The 19554-nt window shown below is 42.0% G+C and overlaps 1 protein-coding gene across 6 annotated transcripts in view; it reads left to right on the top strand.

The window, feature by feature from the left end:
* PARP4 (poly(ADP-ribose) polymerase family member 4) overlaps positions 1-19554 on the top strand; it is a 570213-nt gene that overhangs the window by 330393 nt on the left and 220266 nt on the right. The gene's annotated exons all lie outside the window — the stretch shown is intronic.

Below are 19554 nucleotides of genomic sequence, written 5' to 3'. Positions count from 1 at the left end.
TAAAGTAAGCTCATTGTTTTACAGTAGGGTTTCTATAGGTAAATATAATGAAATTTCAAATATTAAACATTGGGTTTACGTAAACCTAAATTAAAGATATATATCATTTCCTTAGTTACTTTTGTAGGTATTTAAATGATTTATACCTACTATACATATTGTTTACAAGTAGAGTGTATATAGGTCAAATAAATTCTGATAATGAGCTTTAATCGTAAGGTGGAGAAAAGGAAAGAAAAAGAAGAAAAAGGGTTGAAAGGTAGAGGTATGGTCCACAAGGTTGTCCCGCTCGTCAGTTTATTATTCTTTTTAGTTCTCTTTGAAGCCTTAGAATGGGTGTCTCTGTAAGTCATTTAATCTGTTACCATGGCAACAGGACAGAGTCATTGAAGTTTGATAGGAACTGTTGTTTTATCCAAGGATGCCAAAGTTTTTCAAATTTTGGAATTTGATTTTGATCGATGGCTACCATCTTAGCATGGGACATTGTATTATTCATTCTGTGAATTGTTTCTGCTAGTACCAATGTAGGAGATTTCCATGCCTTGGCCACTGTTTGTTTTGCAGCCGTTATTAGTTGGATCATAAGTTTGAATTGAGAGAGTGTTAACCATTCCGGTTTTAGATTAAGTAAAGTTAAATATGGATCTGGTTGTATTATTTTTTTAAATATTTTAGATGCAATCACGAAGACTTCCTTCCAGAAGGTTTGGATTACTGGGCACGTCCACCATATGTGTAAATATGTGCCTATTTCTGGGCATCCTCGAAAACAAAGAGCTGAGGTATTAGGTGAATATTTTGCCACTCTAGCGGGTACAAGGTACCAGCGAGTTAGGACTTTATAATTTGTCTCCAGTGCTAAGATGTTGGGTGAAGATGACTTAGATGTGAGCCATATGTTAGACCAGTCCGTGTCTTCTAAAGTTCGTCCCAGGTCCTCCTCCCACCTCTGAACGTAAGAGGGCCTATTAAGATTTGCTACTCCATATAATTGATTATAAAGTGATGAAATTGTACCTTTAGCAAATGGATCTTTTGTACAGATTGATTCAAAAATGGATAATTGGGATAATGGTGTATCCCCCTTTAGGAATGGTGTATAGAAATTTTTGATTTGGAGATATCTAAATATCTCAGAGTTTGGTAGATCATATTTTTCTCTAAGCGATGGGAATGAAAGGAATGATTTAGATGCTATGAAGTCATTTAGTGTCTGAATGCCTGATGTTGTCCAAGCTTTAAAAGAATTTGGGTAGATCCATGCCGGATAAAAGGCCGGATTTCTGATAAAAGAAAGGAGAGGATTGTGTGGAGATTGTAACTGATATTTGGTTTTTAGTTTATCTCAGAGAGATAAGAAGTGTTTAGTTATGGGATTATGAATTTTAAAGCGGTCTTTAGGATCAAGCCATAATAAATTTGATATTAATAGTGGGTCATTTTCTGAAGCCTCTATAAATACCCATAATGGGATTTCCTGTTTTGCATGGTATTTGGACAGACTGGCCAAATGTGCTGCTCTGTAGTAGTTAGTAAAATTAGGGTATCCCAGGCCTCCTTTATTTTTGGGAAGATGTAGTGTGTGTATAGGTATACGTGGTTTAGAAGAGCCCCATATAAACGAAGTTGCTCTTTTTTGTACTATTCTCAAAAAATAGGAAGGAATTGGAATAGGGAGGACTCTGAATAGATAAAGCAATTTGGGTAGAATAGTCATTTTGATTGCATAAATCTTCCTATCCAGGATAAAGGAAGTTGCGACCATTGTTTTATTAGATTTGTGATCTGTCTTAATACAGGAGGATAATTGGTTGAGAATAAGTCAGAATGAGATGCTGTTAAATGAATTCCAAGATATGGGATTGATTTTTCTGCCCATGTGAATGGGAGTGCAGCCCTAGCCGGGATCAATTCCATGTTTGTGAGTGAAATATTAAGCATTAGGCATTTCTTAGGATTAATCATAAGGCCGGATAGGGCTGCAAATCCATCAAGAGCTGGTATTAAGTTAGGACCAGAGACCTGTGGTGATGATAGAAAAAGTAATATATCGTCTGCAAATATACATAATTTGTGTGTAATACCTCCTACTTCAATGCCAGTTATAGTTTGGTTTGTTCTGATGTATTGGGCCATGGGTTCGAGTATAAGGGCAAATAATAAGGGAGATAATGGGCAACCCTGTCGGGTACCTCTTTCGATATTAAAGGCTTCAGATTTGTATCCAGCATATTTTATATAGGCTTTGGGTTTATTATATAATGCTTTGATCCATGTTAAAAAGTGGGGTCCAAATCCCCATTTTTGTAATGAATATTGCATATATTGCCAGGATACTGTGTCAAATGCCCTCTTAATATCGAGAGATAGAAAACATAAAGGGATTTTCCGTTTTTTAGCAATATGTGCCAATAACACTGCCCTGCGTATATTATCGCCTGCCTGTCTATTTGGCATGAAGCCTACTTGATCTCTATGTATTAATTTTCCTATAATGCTATTAAGGCGTTTTGCTATTATTTTTGCTAATAATTTAATATCGAGGTTTAACAGAGAGATAGGCCGATAATTTACACAGGAAGTATCATCAGAAAGGGGTTTTGGGATCATACAAACAATTGCCATTAGTGTTTCTTGCCGAAAAGAATGTCCATCTAGAAGTTTGTTAAACGTTTCAGTGAGAATGGGAGAGAGTATTTCTGAGAATGTTTTATAGTATAAAGCCGAGTAGCCGTCTGGGCCTGGTCTTTTGTTAAGTTTTAGGTCTTTTATGGCGTTAGCAACTTCATCTATAGTTATAGGCTCATCCAAACTGCTTTTTTGATTCTGAGATAACTCAGGTAAGGTTATTTTTGAGAAGAAGGATTCAGCCTCTGTAGGATTAAATTCATTGTTTGTCTTCTATAAAGTTGCGAGATGTGAGTGAAATTTATGGACTATTTTAACTGGATTACAAGTGTAAGCATTTTTTGATAATTTCAAACGTATTGGTTTGAAAGATTTGTTAGTTGAATTTAATGCCCGAGCCAAATATGTACCTGGTTTGTTTGTATTCATGTAGAAATTGTGTTTGGAGCGTTTGAGGGATTTATCAACTGACTCAGTGAGAAATAGATCGTATTCCAATCTAGATTTTTCCAGATGAGATTTTGTACTCTGAGATGGATTATCTTGAAATGATATGTAGGCTGCATTAAAATTGAGTTCTAGTTTTTTTGCTAGATTTTTGCGTTCCCGTTTAAATAGTGCCATTTGTCTTTGTATTGTACCACGCAAGACAGGCTTATGAGCTTCCCACAGTGTTATTGGGGAGATGTCTGTTGTATTATTAATTGATATGTATTCCTTTAAAGCTTGTTCAATGGCCATCTGATGTAGTGGGTGTTTGAGCATTATGTCCGGTAAGTACCACGTTGGGTCATGCGCTTTTGGTATGGCTGAGGCTAATACCGCTTTATGGTCAGACCACGGAATCGGAATTATATCTGATGCAATAATTTCTGGTATCATTCCTATTGTTAGAAAAATATGATCTATTCTGGTGAAGGTTTGATGAGGGTGCGAGAAATAAGTGAATTTCTTTTTCATTGGGTTACTTTCTCTCCACGAATCTACCAGATTGTATTTGGAAAGAAGTTGAGAAAAAGGTAATCTAGAGGTTATTTTGGATGGTGTAAAAGGTGATTTATCTAGAAATGGGAGGAGGACCTGGTTCGAATCCCCACACATTATCACTGTTCCTATTTTGTGTGTATTAATCACTTGTAATATATGTGAGAGGAATGGTGTAGGTTGTTTGTTAGGAGCGTAGTAGGAAATCACCGTGATTGCTGTATCCATTATATAACCCATGAGTATCAGGTATCTACCTTCTGGGTCTTTAATTTCTGATGATAAGGTGAATGGTGTGGATCGGTGAAATGCAATTAGAGTTCCCCTTTGCTTGGTACAGGCAGAAGCCGTGTAAATTTGTTGATAAAAAGGAGAAATATATTTTGGAGTAGAATCTTTGGTGAAGTGTGTTTCTTGGAGGCATACTATGTGAGCCTTCTTGTTATGGAAAGTACGGAAGGCTTTGGTTCTTTTTTGAGGGACATTTATTCCCTGAACATTCAGGGAAAGTATATTCAGTGGTGCCATGGCAATAGATCAAATAGTTTTGACTTACTTTTTGTTATGCAGAGCTGACTGCGCAGATCAACCTGTGTGGACTGAAGAGATGAATAGATAGAAAAGAAACCAGTGAATTCTGGAGTAAAGAGTAAACAAAAAACATATGAGATTAGATGATACATTGTATAAATTATTTTTTGCAAGTAATCACAATTTACCTGTGAAAGAGAATAAATATCTCTCTCAGGGGAATAAGTGCCTTCGTCACACTCCCACATAATATGGTTGGGAGAATGAGGAGGGCTAATGGGGGTACACGGATCTTCCGCTTACAGGAGAGAAGTGCTATGTCAAAAGACATCAAAATGATGTTTCATTAATTGGAGTGCAGAATATAGTTTTTGTTGAAATTATTTATTCCAGGGTGGTTGTATATGGTTAGTCTTGCCCTAGGCTAAATAATTCAGTTAGAAAGGTACTGTTAATAACTTTGGTATTGATGAAGATAGTTTGAATTATTTTGGGATTTTAACCCTTTTAGAGTAAACAATTACATATTTTATTCATATGCAACTGTTTAGATATGTTAACTCATAAATTTGAGGTTGTATTGCTTCAGATTAGAATAAACAAAAACATAATTCTAGGAACTAGTTAGGTAATAATATATTTGTTTTAAGAAAAGAAAGAAAAAGCTTCCATTACTTCTGTATTATTGAACATATTTGTCCTAAAAAGTAATAAATCTATTGTTATTACCTGATAATATATAACTGAACAAGAATTTCCTTATTTCACTTATATATTCTAAGGCTATATGAATCAGATGTAATAAGAAATATAACTGGAATGTAACATGATCCCACACAGTGTGTGACTATCAGAATGCAGTTACATTCAGTTATAAATATAGGTTTTTTATAGAGAACCATCTCTTAGTATAATAAATGAAGAGATATCAGGAATTAGGATGTCAGTCCATTGAATCTTCTTGGTCCATGGATGATGTGGCATAACGGCCTCTTTTGTGAGAATGATGATCCCCATTTTGTTCTGAAATTTTCTGGGTGCTGCCTGAAGGTGAAGATGTTGCCATTCTTCTGCGTGTGGGAGTGTTGCTGCTTGTGGGTTCTGTCAGATTTAATTTTAAAAGGGTTTGTTGTAGTTCATCTGCTGATCTGCTTCTGTAAATTGTACCTTGGTAGTTAAATCTGACTGAAAAGGGGAAGCCCCATTGATACATAATGTTGTGGCGTTGCAGTTCCATTAGTTGGGGTTTCATGGATCGTCTTTTAGTAATAGTAAGTTGGGATAGGTCAGCAAAAATTTGATAATTGTGTCCTTGAAAATTAAGTTCCTTTTTTTCTCTTGCAGCAATTAGTATTTGTTCTTTCGTTCTGTAATAATGAAATTTTGTGATTATATCACGTGGGGGTCCATCTTTCTTTTTGGCTGTGAGGGCTCTGTGTACTCTGTCCAGTTCTAAACGTTCAATAGGGATATATGGCTTTAGTTCTTGTAATAGAGCAGTAATAGTAGATTGCAGGTCTGTCACAGTTTCAGGTATTCCCCTTATGCGCAAGTTTGAACGTCTGGCTCTATTTTCGTAATCTTCGAGCTTAGTTTGAAGTATTAAATTCTCTTTTTTTAATTGTTCCAATTCTGTTATGTTTTCTTGGGTTGTAATTTCAATTTCATCCATTTTTATTTCTAGGGCTGTGGTGCGGTTTCCCAGCTCTCTTATTTCTTTGGTTAGGCTTTTTGTTATTTGGTCTGAGGTTTGTTTTAAAGCCTTATGAAGCATCTTTTCAAATTGTAATAATATTACTGGGGATGCTGAGGAGGCTTGTGGAGAAGTTTGTGAGAGGATTTGTTCTGTATCTGACTCAAATGGAGAGTCTTGCTGTGACATTTTCTGTCTGTAAGAGCGCCCTGATGCTGTATCTTGTGAGGTGACTGGAGCTGCTTCAGCTGCAGTGAGTGCCTGTGAGCTCTTTGTGAGGTGATTTTTATTTCTGCCACGGTTTCCTCCCAGTACCATATTTCCTGCCCAAACTTTCACAGTTTGTTGCCAGGGGCAAAAAGATTCAAATGGATACCTTTTGAGCCTGCAGGCTCCGCTTTGTCCTTCTCTTCTCTCCTCAGCGGTGTGGAGCTCTAACAATGCATGTCTGCTCCACTAGGCTCCGCCTCCTGCCGCCCCTAGTCAGCAATATTCAATCAAAGCAAAGTTGAGGCAAAGAACACTAGAAAGCTGCAGTGGAAAAAATCAGCCAACAAATCAAAACAGAAAAAACACTCTTATATTACCACCGTGCTAAAGTAAACAATGTTGAGACAGTATGGCACTATGTGGAGTCTTTTTGTCTCCTAGAAGAGGAACATTTGGATTTCTTTCTCAGTGGATCAGAGATCCAACCAAGCGCTGTGTGACTTCTTTGAGTAAGAGGGGTTGCTGGCTTTCCGGCTTCCTAATACCTCATCCTGTATCCTGAGTTGCTGTCAACCTCCCGGTGTATACCATCCATGGCCATAGCAGAGGAACGTCTGGATTTCTTTCTCAGTTGATCAGAGATCCAACCAGGCGCTATGTGACTTCTCTGAGTAAGAGGGGTCGCTGGCTTTCTGGTAAGCTTCCATTTTTGATTATGGTGATGGATTTCACGCCGTCAGGTGTATGATCGTCATTTCCAAACATTCTTTTCTTCCATGGGACTTTCTTTGATGGAATCCAGCTTAAACTTTTTGTTTGCACAATTGCACTTTTTCCACATGTGATGTCATTTTGCATATGTATCTTCAAACTTTATTCGCAGTTATTATTGTTTATATACAATTGATTGCATATTAGAACATTTGATATTTGTTTGTATTCACACAAATGCACTTTATTTTTTAGCGCTGCACTTTTTTTACATAATGGTCTGGACAGTGTTTTTACAGCCTGGCTATTGGGGCCCAGGTCCTGAGAGACAGAGGCTTTTCCGATTCAGTTTTCACGACTATTCTTCATGCTAAGAAGTCCACTTCTCACAAAATGTACCATTGCACCTAGAAGACTTATTTTTCGTGGTTGTGGTACGAGCAGAGAAAGTCTCATTCTAGACAATACTCTGTATGGTATATCTGGACCTTTTTCCAGTTGGGTCTAAATTAGCCTCTAGCCTTGAGTCACCTCAAGGCACAGATTTCAGCTTGGCTATCCTCGTCCAATGTCCTTGGCCATTCATTTGCTGATGAAGGCCTTTATGCAGCAAGTCACTCATTTAGCTCTTCCTAGAGGCTCTCCTGTGATGCCCTAGGAACCTAATCTTGTACTGACAGTTCTTCAAAAGCCTCCTGTTAAAACCATCTAGGAAATTCCCTTGGCAGAATTTGCTTTTTCTTGTTTACATCTCTTCTCTTTGTCCTTCCCAAAGGCTTTCGCAGAGGGCTTATTGCTTTTTGTTCCACCATTGCTAGGTGGATTCGACAGGTCAGTGTTAGGGCCCGTACAAACGATAAGAAAATCGGAAGTAAAATTTCAAACGTTCGGTCGATTATCTGATCGTTTAGTATAGTGCTTTCGACAACCGATTCCAACTTTTTGGATGACAAAACCTGAAGGTGCATGCAATAAAACTTTATCGTACATAAACACAACATCCGATTTTGCTGAAGCAAGACTACACATGCTCAGAAATGAAAGAATACATCACAAAACAATTCAACACATTACATCACTTCCAAAGTTGTATTTGTCACGAGAATTTTCATAAGTTGAGCAACCTCTTCACTTTCGATATGAGACTAGCATGCAACAAAAACAGACGATTATTCGTCCAATAATCTGATCGTGTGTTTGAGGCTTTAGAGTCTATTCTCCTATTCTCTACAAGATAAGGCTCCTCCCATTCCTGTTAAAGCCCACTCCACTGAGTCTGTGGGAGTTTCTTGGGCTTTGTTTCACTGATTTGTAAGGCTTCCACTTGGTATTCTGTTCACATGTTTGTGAGTTTTACCAGGTGAATGTCCAAGCCTCTGCTGATGCTGGCTTTTTGATTACACTGCTTGTATGAAGATCTTTAAATGGGGGAAAAAATCCTGTGACTGATCGGACTCCTTCATTCACAGATCCTGTTACAGGCATTGTAATCAATGAAAGAACTTTTTCAGTGGAAAAGAGGGCATTCCCTGGTCTGATCATCTTTAGTGCAGCTGAGCCTATAGACCCGAAGCTGTTAACCCTCATAGCTCCAATTGAGTTCAGTATCAGTGAGAGAACAGGGTGTCTTTTGGCTGTGGTAGGGGAGCTGAGTGACCTTTGGTGACCTTTAATAAATCATTAATAATGCAAAAACGATAAGAGATAGAATGGAAATGTAAACAGCACAAACCAGCACAAATGTAGCACTAACCAACAAGACCAGTCTGGTGTCTTTTGGGTGTTGTAGGGGACTGAGTGACCTTTGGTGACCTTTAATAAATCCTTAATAACGCAAAAACGATAAAAGATAGAATGGAAATTTAAATGGCACAAACCAGCACAAATGCGGCACTAACCAACCAGCCTGGTTTTGTGTCATTTGGCTGTTGTAGGGGGGCTAGATGGTGTCATAGTCTGGAAAAAACAATTGTTAATATCGTAAAAATAAAAGCAGCACAAATGTAATTTTTTATGGCACAAAACAGCACAACGTGTAAATTTATAAAGAGAAAAATTTGCGCCAACTCCTACAAAGTGTAGCAGCCAACACAACAACCTGACCCGTGTAAATATGTGAAAAAATAATAATAAAGTGTGGCGCTAAAAAGTGGTATAATCAGAAAAGGTATTACTACCAAAAGTGGAAAATGGATGAGCACAATCCTGAAGTGTGTGCAAAGATAAATATGGTGAAGTAAGGGTTAAAAGGTGATAATCCCCATACATATACCTAGCGTCTTAGTGATGATCCTAGGTGTGTATGGAGGGGTAATCTCTACCCAAAATATCTTATAAGCCAAAAGCAACAATACTAAAAATTGTATATAGTGGTAGAATTAAAACTTAGTATCGACAATAAGTAAAAACAATGAGGTGGTATCCAATGAAGCAGTATTGGATAGAATGACTTTACTTATACCTGAGTGCCAAAGAAAGCAAAAAAAAATCTAAAAATTTAAAGTAACACAATAAAGTATAATGCTGCTCCTACAACCCTATCAATAGACCAAAGAATGTAAGATTAAAAGTCCATCAGAATAATGAGGAAGTAGAGAGGAGACAAAGCTGGAAGAGGCAGTAGAGGAGGATTGAGACAGACCTGGGACACCAGCTGAGTCGTACCAAGGATACCCCTCCAGATGACATCTGATGAGCGGCTTTGAGCTAGAGGCGTGCCATCCTGCGTTGCCAGGGGAGATCCGATTTGAGACCATCTTATAAGTTTACAACCCCACACCGCTTGACGGTACAAGCTCGTTTGACTCACCGCTACGGGCCTGTGAGTCCACCATATCTGGTAAGGGCATTGTACACCTATTTTCTTTGAGCCAATATCACCATACTAAGGAAGGATTGACCTATGTGCGGGGATACGGCCAACATTTTCCGGTTTGACACATCAAAAAGGACTGCCTATACCTAGAGTGTTATGAATCAACCCATAATTATTCCATCATTTGGTGGTGGACTTTAAAGGTCATCTTTATACTCATTATTCTGATGGACTTTTAATCTTACATTCTTTGGTCTATTGATAGGGTTGTAGGAGCAGCATTATACTTTATTGTGTTACTTTCAATTTTTAGATATTTTTTTGCTTTCTTTGGCACTCAGGTATAAGTAAAGTCATTCTATCCAATACTGCTTCATTGGATACCACCTCATTGTTTTTACTTATTGTCGATACTAAGTTTTAATTCTACCACTATATACAATTTTTAGTATTGTTGCTTTTGGCTTATAAGATATTTTGGGTAGAGATTACCCCTCCATACACACCTAGGATCATCACTAAGACGCTAGATATATGTATGGGGATTATCACCTTTTAACCCTTACTTCACCATATTTATCTTTGCACACACTTCAGGATTGTGCTCATCCATTTTCCACTTTTGGTAGTAATACCTTTTCTGATTATACCACTTTTTAGCGCCACACTTTATTATTATTTTTTCACAAAACAGCACAAACCTAGTACTAAAGAAACACACTTTTTAGTTTTTATTTGTGCGGATTGTAGGGGGGCAAAGTGGGTGGGGTTTGATTTAAACATTAAAAAAACTTTTGCGCAAACCAATCAATATACACTTATTGCGATTTTTTTTTTTTTTTTTACCAAAAATATTTAGAAGAATACATTTCGGCCTAAACCGAGAAAGAAATTCATTTTTTTATATATTTTTTGAGGATATTTATTATAACAAAAAGTAAAAAATATTGCTTATTTTTCAAAATTGTTGCTTTCTTTTTAGTTACATAGTTACATAGTAGGTGAGGTTGAAAAAAGACACAAGTCCATCAAGTCCAACCTATGTGTGTGATTATGTGTCAGTATTTCATTACATATCCCTGTATGTTGCGGTCATTCAGGTGATTATCTAATAGTTTCTTGAAGCTATCAATGCTCCCCGCTGAGATCACTGCCTGTGGAAGGGAATTCCACATCCTTGCCGCTCTTACAGTAAAGAACCCTCTACGTAGTTTAAGGTTAAACCTCTTTTCTTCTAATTGTAATGAGTGGCCACGAGTCTTATTAAACTCTCTTCTGCGAAAAAGTTTTATCCCTATTGTGGGGTCACCAGTACAGTATTTGTAAATTGAAATCATATCCCCTCTCAAGCGTCTCTTCTCCAGAGAGAATAAGTTCAGTGCTCGCAACCTTTCCTCATAACTAAGATCCTCCAGACCCTTTATTAGCTTTGTTGCCCTTCTTTGTACTCGCTCCATTTCCAGTACATCCCTCCTGAGGACTGGTGCCCAGAACTGGACAGCATACTCCAGGTGCGGCCGGACCAGAGTCTTGTAGAGCGGGAGAATTATTGTTTTATCTCTGGAGTTGATCCCCCTTTTAATGCATGCCAATATTCTGTTTGCTTTATTAGCAGCAGCTTGGCATTGCATGCCATTGCTGAGCCTATCATCTACTAGGACCCCCAGGTCCTTTTCCATCCTAGATTCCCCCAGAGGTTCTCCCCCCCAGTGTATAGATTGCATTCATATTTTTGCCACCCAAATGCATTATTTTACATTTTTCTACATTAAACCTCATTTGCCATGTAGTCGCCCACCCCATTAATTTGTTCAGGTCTTTTTGCAAGATTTCCACATCCTGTGGAGAAGTTATTGCCCTGCTTAGCTAAGTGTCGCAGTGCCGTATCGCAAAAAGTGCTCTGGTCAGAAAGGGGGTAAATCCTTCTGGGGCTGAAGTGGTTAAGGACCAAGCCTATTTTTTACACTTGTTGTTTACAAGTTAAAATAATTTTATGTTTTTGCTAGAAAATTACTTAGAACCCCCAAGCATAAAATTAGGGGGATATCCCCCTGATGAAGACACGTGATCCCTGTATCGAACACGCGTAGGGGAGGGGCCAGGACGGAGCTGACAGCACGGAGTTGGAACGAGGAGAGGCGCATACCATACCACACGCCAGACCGGCAGTTTTATTATTTGGAAGCCTGATTCCATAGGAATTTAAATAGGATTTTTTTGTAGAGGCACTGTGCACTTTTGCATTCCATGTATGCACTTTGGACTCATTAACATTATATATGCACATTGCACTTTAGATTTTTTTTTTTTTTTTTTCATGGAGTGTCACTTTATATATTCGTATTTATTTATTTGATTGATATATGAATTTGTCACTTATTTTTGTATTTGATTCTTACACATTTGATGCATATTTACTTTAGGTATTTATAATAATTTTTTTATTAGATTTTTCTAGCGCAACGCACTTATTTCTCTATACCAATATTGCACGGTTATGAAACGTGATCTGCGTCTGCAGCTGGTTATCATTATCATTTCCACTCTATAGGCATTGGACTGTTGTGGCTCGCAAGATCTTTTTTCTATTTTGTCTAAGATTTAGAACATGTTCCATTTCTAGGTCCGTCAGATTTTTCGAAAAAAAAAGTCAGATGAGGCCTACACACGATCGGTGTATACGATGAAAAGCTTCCGTCTGACTTTTTCTGTCGGATAGTCCGCTCGTGTGTACGCGGCATCAGACAAAAAGTCCACTCCCTATATAACCCCTCCCACTACTGGGAGTACCTTAGTTTTTTCCGCCAGTGTCTAAGGTGATGGTTACGAGCAGAGGCGTCGTTAGGGGGTGGCTATTGGGGACAGGGGCAGACTGAGCCGTGGTAGCGCTGGCTCCGGCTCCAGCTCCGCCCCCGCCTGACTCTACTCTTGGTCACTGGTTGCTATAGCCGCCTAGCGGCTAGCAACCAGTGACGTGACTGCCCACTGTGCCCATACTGCCCAGCATTCAAAGCAGAGGAGGATTGCACTTCCTCCTCCTCCGCACTAGTGCTCGTGGGGCCTGGCCTGTGAGTTCAGGATTGGAGCGTCCCGCCGCTGGTCCGGTGGCGGCGTGGAGTGCAGAGCAGCAGGGAGGGGGATACCTCGTCAGCTGGGAAGAGCCCAGGAGGGAGAGAGAGAGAAGACACCGCCACCGCCACCCTGAGCAGCATCCCCAGCGCCTGCAATCCTCCAATCTCAGTCCTTCTCTCCCAAACAAAGTGGCCTACCGTGCCACATCGATCGGCGCTCGGGCGGGCGGCTCTTCTCCTCTCCTCTAGCTGCATCGCACACCAGCACCAAAGCTGAGCTGCTGCTGCAGGACCTGGACACATGAAGTCTGTCTCCTCCTGGTCAGGTAGGTCAGTCAGTGTTTGTATGTCAGGTACCAGGTCAGTGTATGTCAGGTAGGTCAGTGTATGTCAGGTAGGTCAGTGTGTGTCAGGTAGGTCAGTGTATGTTGGGTAGGTCAGTGTATGTAGGTCAGTGTAGATCAGGCAGGTCAGTGTGTGTCAGGTAGGTCAGTGTAGGTCAGTGTATGTCGGGTAGGTCAGTGTATGTAGGTCAGTGTAGGTCAGGTAGGTCAGTGTATGTCAGGTACGTCAGTGTATGTCAGGTAGATCAGTGTGTATCAGGTAGGTCAGTGTATGTAGGTCAGTGTATGTAGGTCAGTGAATGTCAGGTAGATCAGTGTATGTCGGGTAGGTCAGTGTATGTAGGTCAGTGTATGTATGTCGGGTAGGTCAGTGTATGTAGGTCTGTGTATGTATGTCGGGTAGGTCAGTGTATGTAGGTCAGTGTATGTCGGGTAGGTCAGTGTATGTCGGGTAGGTCAGTGTATGTCAGGTAGGTCAGTGTATGTCAGGTAGATCAGAGTGTGTCAGGTAGGTCAGTGTAGGTCAGTGTATGTCAGGTAGATCAGTGTATGTAGGTCAGGTAGATCAGTGTATGTAGGTCAGTGTAGGTCAGGTAGGTCAGTGTAGGTCAGTATATGTCAGGTAGGTCAGTGTGTGTAGGTCAGGTAGGTCAGTGTATGTAGGTCAGGTAGGTCAGTCAGTGTGTGTATGTCAGGTACCAGGTCAGTGTATGTCAGGTAGGTCAGTGTAGGTCAGTGTATGTAGGTCAGTGTGTGTCAGGTAGGTCAGGGTAGGTCAGTGTATGTTGGGTAGGTCAGTGTATGTAGGTCAGTGTAGGTCGGGCAGGTCAGTGTGTGTCAGGTAGGTCAGTGTAGGTCAGGTAGGTCAGTGTAGGTCAGGTAGGTCAGTGTATGTTGGGTAGGTCAGTATATGTAGGTCAGGTAGGTCAGTGTATGTCAGGTAGGTCAGTGTATGTATGTCGGGTAGGTCAGTGTATGTAGGTCAGTGTATGTAGGTCAGTGTATGTATGTCGGGTAGGTCAGTGTATGTAGGTCAGTGTATGTCGGGTAGGTCAGTGTATGTCGGGTAGGTCAGTGTATGTCAGGTAGGTCAGCGTAGGTCAGTGTGTGTCAGGTAGATCAGTGTGTGTCAGGTAGGTCAGTGTATGTAGGTCGGTGTATGTAGGTCAGCGTATGTCAGGTGGGTCAGTGTAGGTCAGGTAGGTCAGTGTATGTAGGTCAGTGTAGGTCAATGTAGGTTAGTGTATGTAGGTCAGTGTATGTCAGGTAGGTCAGTGTATGTCAGGTAGGTCAGGGTATGTAGGTCAATGTATGTAGGTCAGTGTATGTCAGGTAGGTCAGTGTATGTAGGTCAGTGTAGGTCAGGTAGGTCAGTCTACGTAGGTCAGTGTATGTAGGTTAGTATAGGTCAGGTAGGTCAGTGTAGCTATGTCGGATAGGTCAGTGTATGTGTGTGTCAGGCAAAAAACCCAGTGCCACTAGAGCCCCCCCCCCGTGCCGGCCCTGGTCTTCGGGCTGAAGCCCCTGGTCTTTTTGCCACCTAGCAACGCCCCTGGTCACGAGTAAAGATGTGCTGTGCTGAGCTCCACTGGAGCAATCCTTGCTGGGGCTAGCCATGCAGCCAGATCTATTCAAAGTGTCTTTTAAGCCGAATTGAATGGTACCCGGGCCTCGTGTCCAAAGAAACACTTCTCTTTTTAGAGAGCTGGACCCCGGGATCCAGTACTTTTGGTATTAAGGCCATAAAGTTTTACTGGCGGTGCTGCTATTACAGGTCCAGTATTGTGGGTTTCCTCGAGGGTCCCCAGCTCCTGAAGGTTTGTTAACGGAACCCACCGTGAAGGGTGAAGATTGGGTCTGTTGGTTTTACCACAGAAAACCCTGCGGCAGGAAAGGTAAGCAAAGTTTTCTAAGAAATTTAGAATTTTCTTTTGAATGTCTCCTTTAAATTAGTGAATGTTGTCATGCCTATGTGTCCCCACTGGGGGCTGTATGGAGCACATACCTTCTTCAAAGAGCTCACGCTGTGTCCGGAACAGTAGCTTTCATTCCTCCAGCCAGCAGCAGACCTCCGGTAAGTCTGGAGGGGGGTTCTCCTCCCCACCAGACGCCCCCCACCTGTGCTGTTTTCTCCCCGTCTTTACAAGGAAGAAGCGTCAGAAAAAAGAAAAAGAGCGGTACGCCGCCCTACTCGGCGGCTTCCAGGCTCCCTCCTCGCCATTTTTCCCTCTCACAGTATGATCCCATAGGATCAGAGGCCCGCGCTTGCGCGGGAAAGCCCTTTTTCAAAAGAGAGGGGGGGCCATAGGCGACGGAGGGGGGCGGGGCTTAGTGTGGCATTGGCGTCCTCCAACGTCCAGCACGGGAAAATGTGTGCTGCAAGCTGCGGAGGGACACGAGCAAAGAGGGGCATGAAAGAGGTTTGGTAACACAGGCATTCCTTTTGACACATTTACTATTGTATCAGGCTGAGCATTAATAGCAGCGGCAGGGCTGGACTATTGTTCAAGCAGTGGATGCGTTCCTTCTGGTAGTACCTCTGCTTTCTGCATTGGGCTATGGTCGGAAGGGGGGTAAATGCACCTCAAAAAAGGGCTCTAGAAAGACTTCTACAGCCACTAGGAAGCCTAAAACCATCTCAAAAAAGATGGCATCCTCCCCTGAGAGTGATATGGCTGGTCAGAGTGAGCCATCTGGGGCGTCGGGTGTTGCAGCTGCTTTTAGCACTGCAGCCCCTGTATATATTACTGAAGAGTTTTTTTCTTCAACCATTTTAGGCTTGGAACAGAAAATTGATGCCTTAATCGCATCCAAGAGTGGAACTAAGCATAATAGGTCCCCGTCCATTACCCAGGACCCTCAAACTGAGGAACAGGGGGCGAGTGATGACGTTTTTCTCTCAGGGGACCAGAAAGAGGCTGATGACTCCTCTTCTGAAGAGTCTAATACGGATGGATCGGGTTCACAGGAAAGGTTGTTGGTACAATCTCTCACTGAATTGGTCCGCTCCACATTTTTGCTGCCAGTAGCGGAGTCAGTCGATGAGCCCACTTCTTGTTTGGGTTTGCTAAAGCCTCCCCAGGCTATTCATGCTTTTCCTATCCATTCATTACTGAAAAAGCTTATGTATTCTGAGTGGGAGCACACAGATAAACAGTTTTTACCTCCAAAAAAGTTTTCAACACTTTATCCTATGGAGGAAGAGTTTAATAAGAAATGGGGGATTCCAGCAATTGACGCTGCTATATCTTCTGTGAACAAAAACTTGACTTGTCCTGTAGAAAATGCTCAAATGTTGAAGGATCCAACAGATAAGAAGTTGGAATTCTTATTTAAAAACAATATTTTTCTGTCAGGTTCAGTGGTTCAACCTGCGCTGGCAGCGATCGGAGTATGTCAGTTAACCACTTCCCGACCGGCGCACGCCGATGTACGTACGCAGAATGGCATGGCTGGGCAAATGGACTTACAGGTACGTCCATTTGAATTCCCCGCCGTGCCATTGTGTGTGCGCTCCGTGAGTCGGGTCGTGGGTCCCGCGGACTCGATCGCCGCGGGGATACCCGCGATCGCCTCGCAGAGAGGACGAACGGAGAGATGCTGATGTAAACAGCATCTCCCCGTTCTGCCTAGTGACAAGTGTCACTGATCACAGCTCCCTGACACACACAGCCCATCACCCCTACAGTTAGAATCACTCCCCTAGGACATACTCCCCGCCCCCTAGTGGTTAACTCCTTCACTGCCAGTGTCATTTACATAGTAATCAGTGCATTTTTAATCGCACTGATCGCTGTATAAATGACAATGGTCCCAAAAATGTGTCAAAAATGTCCGACATGTCCGCCATAACGTCGCAGTCACAATAAAAATCGCTGATCGCCGCCATTACTAGTAAAAAAAAAATTATTAATAAAAATGCCATAAAACTATCCCCTATTTTGTAAACGATATAACTTTTGCGCAAACCAATCAATAAACGCTTATTGCGTTTTTTTTTTTTACCACAAATATGTAGAAGAATACGATCGGCCTGAGGAAAAAAAATGTTTTTTTATATATTTTTGGGGGATATTTATTATAGCAAAATGTAAAAAATAATGCGTTTTTTTCAAAATTGTCACTCTTATTTTGTTTATAGCGCAAAAAATAAAAATCGCAGAGGTGATCAAATACCACCAAAAAGCTCTATTTGTGGGAAAAAAAGGACGTCAATTTTGTTTGACAGCCACGTCGCACGATCGCGCAATTGTCAGTTAAAGCGACGCAGTGCCTCTGCTAGTTTTCCGTTTCATGGTGAACGGTTGTTTGGAGAAGATCTGGATAAATATATCCAAAGAAATTCAAATGGGAAAAGTTCTCTTTCACCAATTAAGAATAAGTTTGAGCATTTTTCTTTTAAACGAGCTTCTTCTCTAGTGCCAGGAGCATCTGCCTCCAGGCAGTCACGACGGCCTTCGCCATCAAGTTAAACCTCAAGGTCAACCCCAGGGTCATTAGAGGCCCTGGGGGAGGAAGCCCGCTAAACAAAATACTAAAACATCCTTATGAAGGGGTGCCCCCGCTCGCTCAAGTGGGGGGAAGACTTCAGCAGTTCTCAAGGTTCTGGCAGGAACAGTTTCGAGACAGATGGGTGGCTTCCTCAATATCTCTAGGTTACAGACTAGAGTTCCGAGAGTTCCCGTCTCCTCGTTTTCTCAGATCAAACGTTCCCAGAGACCCAGGAAAAAAGAAGCCTCTCTTTCTGGCTTTGGATCATCTCTTGTCTCAAAAAGTGATATCAGTGGTCCCCATGTAAGAGCGAGGGTTAGGGATTTATTCAAACCTTTTTACGGTACCAAAAGCAAACGGGGATGTCAGACCTCAAAGATCTAAACCGGTTTTTGAATATCCGCTCTTTTTGCATGGAGTCAATCCGATCAGTGGTCTCCATTCTACAAGGTGGAGAACTGCTAGCGTCAATCGACATCAAGGATGCTTATCTACATGTACCTATTTTCCCCGCTCACCAGAAATATTGTCAGGTCACCTTGAGGCTAGGTGACAGATGCACACCGTTGGGATCAGGAGTGCACCGCAAGGTAGTGGACCCTATGGCTGACTGCTGCGGATGGGAGTCAGGGTGGTAAGGAAGGCAGGGCCGCTGGAACACCAGCACGGATCCCACCGGAATTAGAGCGTAAGATTCCCTGGGGCGCCGAGTCTAAGAGCCAGCAGGTCTTCACCAGAGCCTCTAGTGGTGAGGATGAACTGGGCTGCAACTGGCTCAGGTCGCGACCCCCAGGGTCCCTCAGCTCACACCCACAGTAGGCCACAGGAGGATAGGGATAGTAACTGAATAAGCCAAGGTCGGGGCCACAAGCAGACAAGGACAACAGAGTTCACGCCAAGGTTCAGGGTCACAGGCAAACAGGGATAGTCGGGGACACGCCAAAGGTCAGGGTCACGAGCAGACAGGAATAGTCGAGAACAGGCCAAAGTCGGTAACTGGAATCAGACGTAGGAAACACAAGTACACAACAAGTACACACGAAAGCTAACACACAATGGTTGATCAGCACTGCTGGCTTGCAGTGCACAGGTTAATATAGGGTTCCCTGATAGGGCCTGGGGTGGGGCCCAGCTTAGAGGAGAGGTTATAAAACCAGCCAGGTGTGAGGGGCTGGCCTCTTATGCCGCGTACACATGGTCGGACTTTTCGAGCGGACAATCCGATCGTGTGTGGGCTTCACCGGACCTTCAGCGGACTTTTTCAGTCGCAAATCTGACGGACTTTAGATTTGGAACATGCTTTAAATCTTTACGTCGTAACTCCGCCGGACCCAGAAATCCGCTTGTCTGTATGCTAGTCCGACGGACAAAAACCCACGCTAGGGCAGCTATTGGCTACTGGCTATCAACTTCCTTATTTTAGTCCAGTGTACGTCATCACGTACGAATCCGTCGGACTTTGGTGTGATCGTGTGTAGGCAAGTCCGGTCGTTAGAAAGTCTGTTGAAAGTCCGCCAAAAGTCCGTCGAAAGTCTGTCGTACGGGCTGTCGGACTTTTGTAGCTGAAAAGTCGGACCGTGTGTACGCGGCATTAGTCTGAACACATGAGGAGCAGGTAAGCTGACAGAGAAAGATTACTGCATAACCATGACAAATATCTACGCTTCGAGAAATCTTCATTTTCAGTTTGTAGCTCTGCCTTCCGGTCTAGCTACTGCACCTCGAGTGTTTACAAAGGTTCTGTCTCCCCCTTTAGCCAGATTAAGGGCTCAAGGGATAATGATTCTGGCTTGTTTAGACGATCTACTCTTGATAGATCAGTCAGTAGCCCGCTTAAACCAGAGTTTGGTCTCCACAGTCAGCTACCTGGAATACCTAGGTTGGATTCTCAACCTAGAGAAATCCTCCTTAACCTCCCTGGCGGTATGATTATTTCAGATTTTTGATGCTGAACGCGGTACAATTATTTTGCACAGAAATTTGGCGTTTTATATTGTAGGCCTGTAATTCTTAGGAATAACTCACTTAAATCTGTCCAAACAAGAGTCTAGTAGACATCCCGGGTATGATAAA

The sequence above is a fragment of the Aquarana catesbeiana genome, linkage group LG02, assembly GCF_042186555.1.
Source record: "Aquarana catesbeiana isolate 2022-GZ linkage group LG02, ASM4218655v1, whole genome shotgun sequence".
Lineage (NCBI taxonomy): Eukaryota > Metazoa > Chordata > Amphibia > Anura > Ranidae > Aquarana > Aquarana catesbeiana.
Note: the sequence above shows the minus strand (reverse complement) of the source record. Positions and strands in the feature narration are given on the sequence as shown.